The 15,478-nt window shown below is 34.8% G+C and overlaps 1 long non-coding RNA gene across 1 annotated transcript in view; it reads left to right on the top strand.

Annotated features, from left to right (window-relative positions):
- Window positions 1–474: 474 nt before the first annotated feature.
- LOC141416910 (uncharacterized) overlaps window positions 475–15,478 on the top strand; it is a 62,744-nt gene continuing 47,740 nt past the window's right edge. The window contains exon 1 of the long non-coding RNA XR_012441532.1: window positions 475–892. This is a non-coding gene — a long non-coding RNA (uncharacterized lncRNA). The remainder of the gene's footprint in view (window positions 893–15,478) is intronic.

Genomic DNA, 15,478 nt, shown 5'->3' with positions numbered 1-15,478 from the left:
AGAAAGTTTTCTGTGAGTATTCCAATGGAAAAGGCTAAAAATAGTCATCACTTTTGCAATGATGATGCTCTATCATTTAGCTCCTTCCTTTGGTTTGAAGTATGATGGTCTAAAAACCAAAATCAACATATTTATCAAAATATTTTTGTTCTTTGGGGAAAAGTCCGTGGTAGGCATTTGATATGAAAAACAACTTTGGTAATACAGAGGATTAAGGAAAAGTCAGACAAATGGCTGCTATACAAAGCATACGCCAGGAAATTCACATAAATGTTCACATAGTAACTGCACAGTAAATGGTGATGGGAAGAAGGGCCAAACCTAGAAACGAAGCAAGTGCGGAAATGAGAAAATGAAATACTCAAAAGGGCATAGCCAACCCTAAACCACACTTCTCAAAACCATACCTCAAGCTACAATTTCCCTTTCCTGTTCTCTTATCTATAATCACTATCTTTCATCTTGATGAGCAATTCAAAATGGACAGTTTGCAAAGAGTACAGACTTCAAATAAGCAAGTCAAACTCTCTTTTCAAAGTCTTCCTGTTTCTATTTTTACTCTGGGTATAGGAAACTTTGCTTCTGCTCTGTAAGTAGGAAAAATGAAGCATGCAGGAAGGGACAGGGTGGCCTGTGTGATCACTAGACCAAAGCTACACGGAGAAAAACTGAAATGACTTTTATCAGAATTCAGCATTTGCATGCATGATTCCAAGCAATCTACTGAGCTGGAACTCTGAAGTTCTGAAACAAACTTTGCTATCAAAACAGAGGTCAGAACTAAGACCATTCTCCTGAGTCTCCCAAAGGGATCATGTTCTGCACAAAACCCCTCAGAATGAAGTGGCCCAAGAGGACACCAATGCTGCTGCCCGCTTCCCATGGGCCACAGGTAAGGAGCAACCCTTGTCCTCCCTCTTAGTTTTGCAGCCTGGTTAGACAGGAAGCAGCAATCCTACCACGGGAATGATGGGGTAGAGGGGGTGTCCGGCCCTTTTGACCACTGAAGACAGAACACAGGCAGCTTAAAATCGGAGAGATAAACAAAAAATAAAAACAAAAGCAGAAACCCACTCTACTTCCTTTAACACATAGTTTCAAGATCTAGAATAATCAAAAATTAAGCTTCTTTCCCTTGGAATTTTAGGTTTGTGTTTTCATTGGGAAGGGATAAATTACAACCTCCTCTCTTTGCTTAACAAACAAACTATAAAGCAGAGATTTTTTTTTCCCTCCTCAGAGGCAATGTAACACCGCTCTGTAATATTGCCACCTGTGCTTACTTATCGAGGACTTGCCCTAAAGAATAAGCGTTATGATGTGAGATCTACATTGTAGTTTGGAAAATAGAGAAGTTTTTTCAGTCGGTTACTTTTATGTCAGCATTTAAATATGATTAAGAGCATGTCCTTAAAAATTATTTAAAAGTTGTACTGAAGGTTTTGCTCTTCTTTAAACTTATCACTAGTGTCCTATATGACATGGTAATCTGCATATCTGATATGTAATATAGATATGTTTATCTCTTAAAAATGTTTTTCTCAGGCTGATCAATCCACGACTAAGTAAACACACCCTGTCCCCATGCAGAAAGTGACTTACAGCCACATGAAGCCCAATCACGTGGCAGAACTTTGAAACATGGGGCTAAGCTTCAATTTTTATTAAACCTATTACAAATAAAATAAAGTTATTTAAAAATACAAAAGCAAAACTTGATAATAGCAGCTCAGTAAGTTCCCTGGGAGGCTTGGTTTTTATCTAAAATAAAGTCTCATATTCTTTAAATGGCTCTAAATGTAGTGTCTTGATATAAAAATTACTAACCTTGTAAGATAAGCAAGTGAGTAATGAAAATAAAATATGCTAATTATTTTTAAGCATATACTTCAAACTCTATCATTTCAACAAAGAAGAGTTAAATTTTATGTCTTATTTCTATGATTCCATGTACAGAACATATGCTAGATACTGAAACTGAATTTCTATCCATTTGTTAAAAGGCTGACAGATGAATTTTTATCATTTTCATGTTCCAGCACTGTGCTAATATAACAAATGATCTCCGTTTTCGAGCCATTCATATCTTAAATATTCTCTTTGTGTTTGCCATGAATCCTTTTTCGAGTAAGTCGAATTCTAATATACAATATTTAGTGGCCATTTTGCTGCATAAAAATTTTTGCAGCTTGCTTTATTTACATTGTCTCCCAGAAGCCGGTTTGATATTTCAATATCAAGAGCAAAACATGTTCACCAATACTCCATATGCCTGATTTCCAAACTCATTTTGTTTTAAATAATTTATTAGCATTTACAGTGTTCTAAGCATACATTCTATGAGGAAAATTTTAGAAACGATAATGCAATAATAACTACATCACGTAGGACTCTGAAGCTCTGTTTTGGATTAGAAAATTCCTTTTTAGAACCACAGTTTCGATTTGCAGCAGGGATGGCTCGGCTTCTGATGGCGATTGTATGTCAAGTACCTAGTGATTCAGCCCAGAACTGTTGGGACTACAATAGAAGGGAGAGACCTTCTTATTAAAATATTGGGGTTTTCCCCTGTTCTTTACTGCAATCTATTTACAAAGCAAATATCATCCCTAACCATGAGACAAAAGTTCTTGTCAGTCACAAGAATCCAAGTAAGTTTTAACCTTAGAATGCCTGGATTATAGTTCATCTAGAGAAAATGGTAAACTCATTGTAGGCAAGTAGAAAAAAAGGTAATATTACTTATTTTCTATGGTTTATTTTCAGAGATGAAGTGATTTTTTCTTTCCCAGATTTTTATTTTGAAAAACACCAAACCTACAAAGTATATTCAAAGAATAATACAATGAATACCAACATACCTTAAGAGTCACCCTTTTTAAATATTTTACTTCATTTGCTTTTTCTTTCTTCCTCCTTCTCTAGCCATTTTTTTACACTGATCCATTAGAAAGTTAGTTGCAATCAATATAACACTTTAACCCTGAACACTTGAGCACACATGAACTAAGAACTAGAACATTCTTCTATAAAACCATAATATAACATACTCAACAAATTCCTTCCCTAATGCTTTGTGTGTTTTTTGTTCATTATATTTACATAATTACTTTAATCTATAATGAGCTTTTAGTTTGATAAAACGAGAATGCATATTTTAAAATTAGTTTCTAAGCCATCATCAATTAGTAATCACAGAAAATAATTATGAAATAACCTTTTAAAACCTGGTCTTGTACCTAACCAAAAAAAAAAAAAAATCTATAATCACTTCACTAGAAGCATTCCTTCCAAATTTAACTCCCTCAACTGCTGTGAGGAAAAAGTAAGAGAAGCAAATTTGAAAGTAACCAGAGACTTAAATCATACAGACTCCATACATCAAATTCAGCACTTTGAACTGATCCAAAAAATGAATTGAGGGTCAGTCTAGTTTGTGCAGCACAAGGCTAATATGTTAGTGATACCACAGAGCTTACCCCAAAATAAGTATTATTTTGATTGGTATTTCTCTACTCAATCACTCTTTCTCCCTGAAATCTTCAGTATCATTTTATATAAGAATGTGAACAGATTCCAACAGCGAGTTTATAAACATTACTAATGATGCTATTAGATTAAATTTATATACGTCTCAGAATATTTTTCTCTTCCTCTTAGATGCCATATTTTTAGACAAGCACATCTCAATGCCCGCTCTTTCCTTTGGGAGAAAATCTTCACTTTATTAGAAATATTGTGCTGGAACATACACAAATCATTAATATTATTATATTTTATAAGTTGAATTGTATGTTTCATACACAGATGCATGTGTTAAAGCATACATCTTAATTTGTATGATAAAATGTTAACACATTTATCAGTGCTTATGAACAAATGTGTCAATAATTTTATAATTATACATGCACCAAATAATAAATGTAATGAATGCACTAAGGTTATTTTCTAAATCCTATGTCACACACACATCAATGGGAGGGAGGAGTAATAAAAATGTTACTGGTTTTCTGTTTCTAATTTTTTCTGTAAAACTCAAAAGTCAATGAGAGGTAAAGTGAATTTCAAATTTAAGACTAATGGACAAAGGCCATCAATGTCTCCAGTTTGGGGGATTTCTATTGCCATCTAGTGTCTAACTTTATGATGGACCTATTTTTGAATATTGTGACAGCAGTCCTACAATTAGGAACCGATTCTTTGAGAGAGAAAAGATAATTGCAAGACTTTCAATCAAATAATTTCCTAGGTTTTTAAATGTTAAAACACTATCACTGCATAAACTTGTCTACATATGAAATGACTAAAAAAAATCACAAAATAAAGAGTAAAATTTATAAAGATATGAAGAATTTGTGTCTATATAATGACATGCATTTGCACTCAAAATTAATTTACTTTATTACTTTGGATCAGTATATATATTCAGAAGATTTAATCCCTGATGAGACAAGAAATTTAATATCTATCAATCTTACACCATAATTAAAGTATTATTGTTGACTTTTCATTTCTAAATTTACTTCATATAAAGCAATCTTATTTAGTTTGGATAATACTTTTATGTGATAAAGGGTTTTTCTACTTGACAATTAGAGTTCTAATTTTAGAAACTGAATAGTTTATTGTATCATTGTGTGAACAACCTCTGTTTCCACACACCAGTTTGAATGTCCAGCAGTTCACTGAAACAAGAAACCAATGGAGCAGATTTAACTAGCTTCAGCAGTACAACAAAAGCACTCCAGGGAAAAGTTGCTGGCAACACACCTCCACATTACTGTACACTAATGATCCAATGCAACACATATTTAAGTACACACTTATTTTTCATCCTTTTCATGTCACAGACATAATTCAGTAATGTGGATTACAGGACTCAAGAGTGGTTTACATTGGTGTTTTATGGTCTACAATATGATTGTCAAAGACAACTTCTTTTATGAATAAACAGCTGCAGCTGGCATAGAGATGCTATACCATAGTGACTTGATAAAGATCAAGTTTTAGGGTTTAAAGTTTTGTTTTAGAGTCAGGTTGAAATTTTTAGCCATTAATTTTATCTAGTGTGAGGCAAACTGGAGTGATGTGTGCAAGTGATAACCACTCCTTCTTTGAAAATAAACTGCACGAATTTAACTTTGGCAGAGTTTCAGTGGTAGAAGACTTATGTGCTTATAAAGTTCTCTCTCCCATACCGTTCATGGTTACTTTATTTAGTTTTTACTTTTCTTATTGTAAAAAAGCTCTGTGTAGTGGAAAGAAATAGCAAGTGAAGAGTTTTGGATAATATATTTTATAACTATGAATAATATTAACCAAAAATGAGGGCATTCTGTCTTTTGACTTTTCTCTGTAACTTACATCACAAAATCATCACCTACATCTGAAAATATAAAATATGCTATTTATTTTCTTGAGAATAACTTATAATTATATAAACCATAGATTTTTGTAATTTGATATTTTTACATAGAGTGCATAGTTCCAGAGGTTATGATCTTCTTAAATTATCGTTTATTGGCCAAATCAAGTCTGAGTCATTGCTGTGACTTCTTTTTAACAAAGTTTAATTCAATATCACACATCGTTATTTGTGAAATACACTCAAAGACAACACCCAGAAGGCTTTTATATAGAATAGCTCTAATACTTTTTCAAATTCCAAGGAGTCAAAAATAGAAGAACACTGTTCAGTGGATAAGATGGAAAATGTAGGGAAAGGATTAAGGTGGTACCCATCTACTGTAGTAATGTGTGTACAGACCCTTTTTAATTCCATCAACCTGGGCATCTAGATACTTCCTATGCATGTATGTTGTGACTGACTTTTAATCAGTCATGTAACCACTGATTAAAATACAATGATGGATTGTATGATTTTTTTATAATGTGAAAATGATAGCAGAAAAATAAAGTGTTACTGAAGGATAAAAGTGGAAGAAAATTTGACCAGTACTAATTCTTCATGCAAAAAGGGGAAGGAAAATGCAAATAAGATATTAAAGTCAGGATTTGGGAAATAATTGTTAAACTTCACAATTATTCCTAAAAATTTTGTTTTTTCAGTAGGTAATAAAACAGCTCTTTTTTAAGTTTTCTTAAACTTTTTCCAGCCACCACAAACACACACAGACCCCTACAATTACTGACTTTAAAATGCCATTTTATGTCCCCAGTCTCCCAAACCATATAGAGAAGAACTTTCATCATTTCTCTCAAAGTCAGTATTTTTAAACTTGAAAATCTATAAAAAAGACAAGTTCCGCCTTAGTCAGTTTTGGGTACTAATATAAAGTACCATAGACTGGGAACTTAAACAGTTACAGTTCTAGAGACTGGAAGTCCAAGATTAGGATGCCATTATGGCCAGGTTCTGGTGAAGCCCCTCTTCTGAGTTACAGATGGCTGTTTTCTTGTTGATTTCACAGGGTAGAGAGGGAGAGATCTCTCTGAGGTCCCTTCTATAAGTTACTAATTCCACTAATGAGGGACCCACCCTCATTATCTAATTACTTTCCAAAGCCCCCCTTCTTAATACCATCAAATGGGGGGTTAGAGTTTCAACACATTAATTTGAGGGGGAGAACAAACATTCAGTCCATTATAAGCTCGTAGAAGGAGATTTTTCAGACCCATCATATCACAAGTAGGGATAAAAGTGACCATGGAAGGTTTCATGCTCTTTTTACCTTTGGTTATCCTATTCATAGAAGTAGAGGTGCAAAGGGGACTTGGAGCCTTGTGGAAAGGGTTATTCCCACAATGTATGCTGTCTAACTACATGTCATGTGATGATAGCAGTAAAATTCTCCACATTTCTATGAGAAAATGAATCAGTCTCTTTCTACACTTCTAGGAGATTGCAATGGGCTATTACTATGGAAAAGCACCATGAATGGAGTTCTGGTGGTGGCAATTCATGTTTATCTCTCATTAGGCAGTGCCTTTACATACCAGTGCACCATAATATAACTGAACCTACATGTAGAGGTTCAATAAATGCTGAAGAGGTGGATGGAATTAAAAATGCTTTATGTACACAGAGAAACCAAGCAGCTTGGTTAGCCAATTGCCTCAGAATAACAATCTGTGAATTCATAGTTTCAAAAGCACTGCTAAAATACCTGAAATTAACTAATGCCATATGTGAAAATGCACCAAAAATTACCAGAAGCATAAGGAAGGGCTCATGCCTTTAGTTGGAGAGTGAGCAAATGAAAATTTCATAAGAGAAATACAGGGTTAAACACCATTTCACTGAAATAGACCATGTATGCTTGCAGAGTTCAGAGGAAGGGCAAATGGTGGTCATAATAGTCATATATGGATGAAAAGAAGTTAGGATTGAAGACGATCTTGAGAAGATATTAAGACAGTGGAAGTAGGGAAGTCAGGGAAGGCAGTAGGAGAAGTTAGTATAGAAGATGAATTCCAGAAATTGACCAGTTAAACCCACTGACTCCAAAGAATTAACATACTGACTTACTTCTGTCTGAGAGACACTATAGATTGATGTACGAGGAAAGAAAGTGTTTGAGAATTCCTGTTTACAAACTGTCTTCAAAGCACCAGGTCTTATGCTAATCATTTTACCCTTGAATTCATACTCTGAGGTAGAAGTACAAAACACAGTACCAGGTAAAATATAAGAGTTGTTATGTGGGAGATACAATGTTCAAAAAGTCCCAAGCATAAAGACACTTGTCCAGTAAAGGAAATTGAGAAACACTCTCTGGAGGAGAAGGCATGATTGTCAGGTCTTAAAGCCTGTGTAAGATTGGAGATAGAAAAAGAGTGATGTTCCAACATACGAAGATAGCTAGAGCCAGGCTCTGTGGGTATCACATATAACATCATATAAATTGAGCTCTTCAGATAGTGAGGGGTACAAGAGATTTAATGCAGTGGAGGAGAGATATAAAAGTCAAGTTTTTAGGATGCTAATTTGGTTCTGAGGTATAAAATACATTTTTGTGAGAGTCTTCATTCAGACAAACCAGGGGAGAAATCTACTGGAATGAGAGAAAAGATCTGAGACTGAAAAAGGACCAAGGAAAGACTTTCTGCAATGTGAAGTCAAAAGAGCAGAGTTCTGGCTCAATTTCCGCCTAAGTGTCACTAACCTAGATTGCAAATTTGAGCAAATCTTTTGTCCTCCTTGACATTTAATTTTTCATTTGTAAAGAGAGAAAATTTAATGGAATTATTATTTTTTTGTGTGTGTCAGTACTGGGGATTGAACTGAAGGCCTCTGGCTTGCTAGGCAGACATTCTACCTCTTGAGTCACTCCCTCAAGTCCTTTTCGCTTTAGTTATTTTTGAGGTAGGGATCTCGGTTAATGTTTGTGGTGGTCTGTACTGTGACCCTCTTATTTACACTTCCCTTATAATTGAAATGCCAGACCTGTGTGAGCTCGCCCAACTTGTATTGGTTGAGATGGGGTCTCATACACTTTTTGCCCAGCCTGTACTTGAACAGCAGTCCTCTCCATTTCTGCCCCTGGGGCAATTAGAATTATAGGTGGTGAACCACTATGCTTGGCAAACTGATTTTTAAATTTATCATTTTTATCTATTTATAATTCTATTTAAAGATGACTAGATTGTGTTTCTGTTGATATTTCTGGCCAAACAATTAAAGCTTAGTACTGCAATATTCCTTTAGTAAGTGGGATGGATTCCTAAGTGATCCTTTTATTAAATGATGAACTCCCAAGTGGCGATTTCTCTGGGAAAAATGATAACATTGCACCTGAGCAACCTCTTTACCTTTTGTCTGTAGAGCTTTTGATATTGTAAGGTCCACTAATAGAGACAATTATTTTTCTAGTTAGGTTGAGAAAAAAGTATGTGTACAGATATGATCTACTAATCAATCTTCAAAATTTTCAACTTTATTAATAGTTTGATAATCTGAATGGATCTATCATAAAATATTTTTCAGTTAAAATAAATTCTTTAATTTGCTTATAACAGTATATGGGGGAAGATACATTATGACATTTATATATGTACTTACAGTATATAGTTATTAGATTCACCAAAACTTAAAGCTCAAAAGACCTGAAGGATCATCTAGTTCAACTCTAATTATAGATTCAGAAATTAAAACACTCACAGGCTTGTTTATTTGTTAGTCTCATAAGTACAAACAGTAAGGGGGCCAGGTATGGTGGCTCATACCTATTATCCCAGATACTCAGGAAACAGAGATCTGGGAGGGTACAGCTCAAGGTCAGCTCTGGCAAAAAGTCATTGAGTTCCTCATCTCAATCAATTAACATTAGCCCAGTATGGTGGAGTGTGCCTGTGGTCCTGTCTATGTGGGAGACTATAGCTAGAAGGACCATGCTCTGAGACTGGCCCAGCAGTGAGAGGGAAATGTAAGACAAAAAAAAGAAAAAGAAAGAAAGAAAGAAAAGAAAAGAAAGACACTACCTAAAAATCAAGGGCTGGTGGATGGCTCAAGTGACAAAGCACCTACCTAGAAAGCATGAGGCCCCAAATTCAAACTCTGGTACAGGCAAAAAAAGTAAACAAAAAAAAAAAAGTTACAAAATACAACTCAACTGAAGGTCTTTGGACTGGTAGGCAAGCTGATTCAGCTGTTGGTAAAGCTGTCTCCTTAGTATCCATAATATTTTAAAATAAATTGGTACACTGCATAAAACCAAAGAGTTTTGATTTGGCTCTATCATTTGAATAAACTTAAACTTACGTTATGTTGCGGAAACAGCAGAGTATCCTGGATTTGGAAATGCAAATGGGTGAATAATGTCCTGGCCCTGCTTCATACAACCACAAGCAAGTTACTTAAATGCATGAAACTCATCTTACTTGCAGATCAATGGTGAAAAAAATGTTGCCCTCCCAAAAACATTGCAAATCAAAAAAGAAAATGTATGTAAGTACATAGTGCAGTCTGATATGCTGGAAGTGTTCATTCTTTCTGTCTTATTTCCTTTATTTCTATCTCATTTCCTAAAGGAAGGCTGGTATTCATTTAGTTCTCTTTCAAAGTTGTGGTACCCTAAATTTTCTGACAAAGTATAAGGCATATAGTAAATGCCTAATATTGAACAAATAACTTTTCGTGAACATGTTATGCTCTACTGCAGTGTTTTTCATAGTGCTTGTTTTTCATTTAAAGTGCAGAACAAATGAATGAATAAAACAAGTACATGACTAAAGCTTAGCTCAAGATTGAAATTTCTTAAAATTGTGAAGTTCTCAGATATGTTCTCCAAAATATGGAGGTTAGCCCTAGATGGCCTCATATCCCATCAAAACCAATGGACACCTTGGAGAACTCTATAAAAAATCTACATGGGGTCCCAAAATGCTAAGCAAATATTTGCAATGGAGATGTGTACATTGGACATTTCAAAGATAAGTGATTTGTAGCTTTCATTAGATACTCAAAATTTCTGTGATCACCAAAATCTTAAGAGCCATTTCCATAATCCTGACCCAAGTTTCCTAATCGTGGCCATCCCAACAAACAGCTCCATAGCCTTACTCTTCAATGTATGCCATGTTTTATTTACTGATACCATCTATAATCATTCATTGTCTGGGAAAATAGCACTCAGATCAGGATCTTTTTGGGAAATGACATTTTTGTGTTTTTTAAAAGCTGTAGTTAAAAACCAAACATACATAATGCAAGAAGTGCTCTCAGGGAGAGAAGTGAGAACAACTGTAAATAAAATTCAAGGCATATATTGAAGTTCAATGTGAGTAAGCAGATGAAACTCAAATAAGATATATGTCTTATTGGAAGGCAAGCTAAATGATGACTTTAATTTATACATACATGATAAACATATTATAAATTGATGAAGTAATGGCACTTGGGAAATATCAGTAATAAGAAGAGTCAAGTAAAACTTACTAAGTTTCTACTGAGATCAACCTTTTGTATAAAAGTTGTATGTATTTTATAAGTTTTCTGACTCCACATATTAAAGCATATTTTACATTATATAAGAAAGTATGTTTTTATATTTTATTTCCATTTTAGCAATAGGATTCATTTCCATCTATTCAAAGTTGCATCTTTTCAAATAAATGTGAATTCAGTTCTCATTTGCTTCACTGCCAATTCTGAATATGCAAATTTTTTATGTGTTTATGCAGTTGCTGGACAGTAATTTTTCACTTGGAAATTTTTTCATTATTGACAACTTTTGCATACATTAATTATCATTAAAGTGGCAAGTGGGTTATACAGCACCATATTGCTTTACAGAATAAGAAAGACTTTCTTTATTAGCTCCTCTAGAGTGGGGACTTCAGACACTTTCATGTTTTGGGTTTTCTATATATTTCTATATCACCAGTATGTGCTCTCTCCTTGTCATGTGATCCCATTCCAACCACATTGCTGCATTAAGCGACAGAAGTTATCATGAGAAGGGGATCAGTAACCAGTGTAAAGATCAGTTAGAGATGGATCAACATGGGTCATAACACATGTACATGAAAGCAATGCTAGAAATATTTCTGGATAGCTATCCTTAACCCAACTAGCAAAAACACTTTGTCTTCCTTATTATGCTTATGTCTTTTCTTCAACAAAATTAGTAATAAAGGCAGAACAGGAACTGCCTGGAACTGAGTGGGGAAGGGGGGAGAGAGTGGGGGAGAGAGGCAGAGGGGAGAAATGACCCAAACAATGTATGCACATGTGAATAATAATAAAAAAGAAAGACTTTCTTAAACCATGGAGGTGTGTTGCTGTTGAAGGACACCATTGTTGATGCTGAGGATCCTGTATGAAATGGTGAGCTCCTTGGAGGAGCACCCATTTCTCCATTTTCAGTAAGAGTATCTCAATTTTCCTTGGGAAATCATTGTTTTTCTAATCTCATTCTAAGAAATCTAATAACATTGCTTCTATCACCTACTCCAAAAGTGAGTATTTGTCCTTATGAGTCACAGCATCACAAAGCCCTTATATGTTAGGTTTCTGTCATTTGTAACCAATCTGATCCCCTCATCTAAGCTCGTTTCTCTTCTGGAACCATTTTGCCTCCTCCATTCTAAAATTACCATTATCAGTCCCCCTGTTACCTACATTAGTGTCATGGGTCATCACCTGCACTTTGAGATGGGCTATTAGAATTATCCTTGGGTAAAAACCATACATTCTTTTTTACTATTATCATATTTACATAGCATTTTATGATTTACAAAACACTTTCACATTGGGAACCCCTGTTTTGTAGTTTTTTGGCTCTTCTACATGACAGATTTTTCTTATAACAGGCTAACAATTATTGAAAACAGTTTAAGAGGCCATGTATATTAGAGGGATGTGGTTGTAATGGATTAAAAACAGAGAAGTAGTCATTACATTTAATATTTACTGAGTATTTCCTAACCACCAAATTCTTGAGAATTACTATTCTCATTCACCCTTCAAACATTTGCACAAAGGTCTTGTCTGTGGGTTGATTCCAGTGTGTGAGGGAAGATATAAAAAAAAAGGTGTAAGAGGGTGAATATTACAGAAAAATTATGTACTCATGTATGAAAATGGAAAAATGTGACATGTTGAAACTATTCCAGGAGTGGGGAGAGGGGAGGACGAAAAAGAAGAATAATGAAGGAGTGAATTCAACTATGATATATTATAAGAACTTTTGCAAATGTCACAATATATCCCCAGTATAACAATGATATGATAAAACAATAAATAGATTGACCTACCTCCCCCTCAAAAAAGTCACCACCATTAATCCCAATCTACAGTAATGGTATAGAAACGCTAAGTAACTCAACCAAGATCACAAGATTACTCAGTAACTCAACTAAGATTGTTGAATGGTAAAGTTGTGGTAAAAACCCAGTTCTGCCTGAGCCCTGAACCAAATTGTTTAATTAATATGTTAAATATCTGCCCCAGTCACAAAAGGAAACACCTCATGCTTATGGAGCTTCTGAAAGAGTCAACAAGGGCAGTAATTTCCATATTGGGTGAATGTATGTGTTACCATAGCACAAAGGTTTAATTAATATTGACTTTATTCCCTTCAGTTTCTGTTCCAACAACCAGGATTTTGGACACTAGGATGTGAAAATAAGAAAGCATTGCTCCATGACCTCAATCTTAAAAAAAAAAATCAGCTGTGGAAAATGTACACTTTGAGAAACATAATCTCTGATCAAATGGATAAAGTCATTAGAGTGAAAAAGGAATGTTGAACTGAAGTGATGGGAAATGAAAAGGGTCAGAGACAGATGGAAATGGAAATGAACTAGCTCTCTCTGTGAGGCTGCTATGTTGCTCACTGGAGGCTGCTGGTGCAGATTTTGAAGTCAAAGGTGAATCATGAATTCTGTACAGACTGCTCAGTCTCACATGTGGATAAAAATTTCCAAGAAAGAGGACACAAAAAATTGCTTTGATAGATTTGCAAAGATATTAGCCAGTCACCCTGACTACAGAGGAAAAAAGACTTTAGGAATTGCATATCTGGTACACTCTGCAGAATCCTTTCTGGAGATCAGCAGGTCACTCTGGTAAGAGGAAGACCACCAGAAAAGCATCATCTTTCCAGGAAGACCTTGCCACTGTTGCTGTAAACAGTTTATTTCTTGACCTACAAAAGGCCACATTTATTCTTAATTCTTAAAACACAAACTCTGAATTAAAAGAAAAGAAAGCTGGTTGAAAATATCCTAATTTGAATGTTACAAAGAGTTCCATCATAATTGCTCACAGGAAAGAATGTTCATCAATTCACTCTCTCTTGAGGAGATAGTCACTGTCTGATCCATTAAGTTATCATCCTGAAGCAGGAAATTTATCATAATTTATTCTAGGATATTCTAAATTTACTCTCTTGATTACCACTGTGTAAACAATGTCTGCTGTAAGCTAGGGTTGGATGATTGAATGTTGGAATTGGCGCTGATTTGGAGTTGCCATTTGCTGAAGAGCTTCATGGTTGTTATATCAGTACAAACTCCAGGGATGTCTAACAAGGCATTCAGTAGTTATGGGAAAGAAAATGAAGCTCTTCCTCTATGTGATGTTAACGGGCCACTTACTGAAATCTTTCTCTACAGAGAGGCAACGTTAATAGTATAACATTGAAGAACATTAGAAAGTGGTTTGTGTATGTCCAACAACATGGCTTTTTCTCATTTAAAAAAAAACCCTGCACCTAAAACATTTGTTGAAATAAATCATTTTGTGACAATACACAAAATTAAGCAATGGTAAGTTTTCTTATTACTATAGTAGAAGCTGTTCAAATAGTAATAAATGGCTTATTTTTAATTTCCTATATTCCTACTGACAAAAAAATAGGAATTTATTTGACAAAAGCCGAAGACACTGAGTATTAATTAAAATTAATGACATCTGCCCATCCCTTCCTTCAGTCATTGTTCATAACTCTTCTTTTCTTTTGCTCCCTGATCTTTTTCTTGCTTCATTTCCAATCATATATTTGTGATAGTTACTCTAGTTGTTCTTAACCTTTCAGCTTTTGGCCTTAATAAGGACTTGATCCTCTCTATTCAGTTTTACACTGAAGTTTGTCCTTTCCTATGTTCCAGGGTTGATAATATTTTTGTCTCTGCTGAAAATATTTCTTGGTTTTCTTCTCTCCCTGTTTTTCTCTTAAGAAAATATCTTTTTTTTTCTAAACAGATCTCTGTGTCTGATTGTTTTTCGATGACAGCAATAGAAGCTGTAAGGAAATATCACAAAACAAAAGAAGTTTACATAGTATTTTCTTTTTTTTTTTTGTGGTACTGGAGCTTGAACTCAGTCTTAACCTTTAGCCACTCTGCCAGCCCTTTTTTTTTTTTTTTTTTTTGAGATAAGGTCTCATGAACTACTTGCCAGGGCTGGCTTCAAACTGCCATCCTCCTGATCTCTGCCTCCTGAGTAGCTAGGATTACAGGTGTGAGCTACCACCTCCCAGTCATGATATTTTCTTGAGCACAACTTTCTCCTTTCTCTTTGGCTTAGTTGAAATCAAGTTCAGGCTTCATTCTGATGTTTTTTCCAATGCTAATTTCACTTCTTTCTTTCCATAATTCAGTTGCTTCATTGAACATGTTTAAATTAAATTAATAGTCAGGAACTCTGCGTTATACTACTATAACTGTTCTGAGTAATTCATGAAATTCTAAGTGTCACAGTCTTATTCTTTGGTTAATGGTCACATAAAGGTATGATTCCTTATACTATATTAACTGTTGCCAGTTTAATCTGAGAAAGGACTGGCTGATGCAAAATATAACACTGAAGTAGCTGGATATAAGAAACTCCACTTGCTTTGTCCACAGACATATTCATTAGATGCTCTGTGCAATTTGAGTGACTTTCTTTTTTTTTTTTTTTGGCATTACTGGGGTTTGAAGTTAGGGCCTTGATTTTGTTAAGCAGGTGCTCTACTACTTGAACCACACCTCCAGCCCCACTCTGCCCAATTTGATAGGACAAGCTAACACA

The sequence above is a fragment of the Castor canadensis genome, chromosome 14 (genome assembly GCF_047511655.1).
Source record: "Castor canadensis chromosome 14, mCasCan1.hap1v2, whole genome shotgun sequence".
NCBI lineage: Eukaryota > Metazoa > Chordata > Mammalia > Rodentia > Castoridae > Castor > Castor canadensis.
The sequence above is the reverse complement of the archived record's forward strand: the minus strand, read 5'-3'. Positions and strand labels throughout refer to the sequence as shown.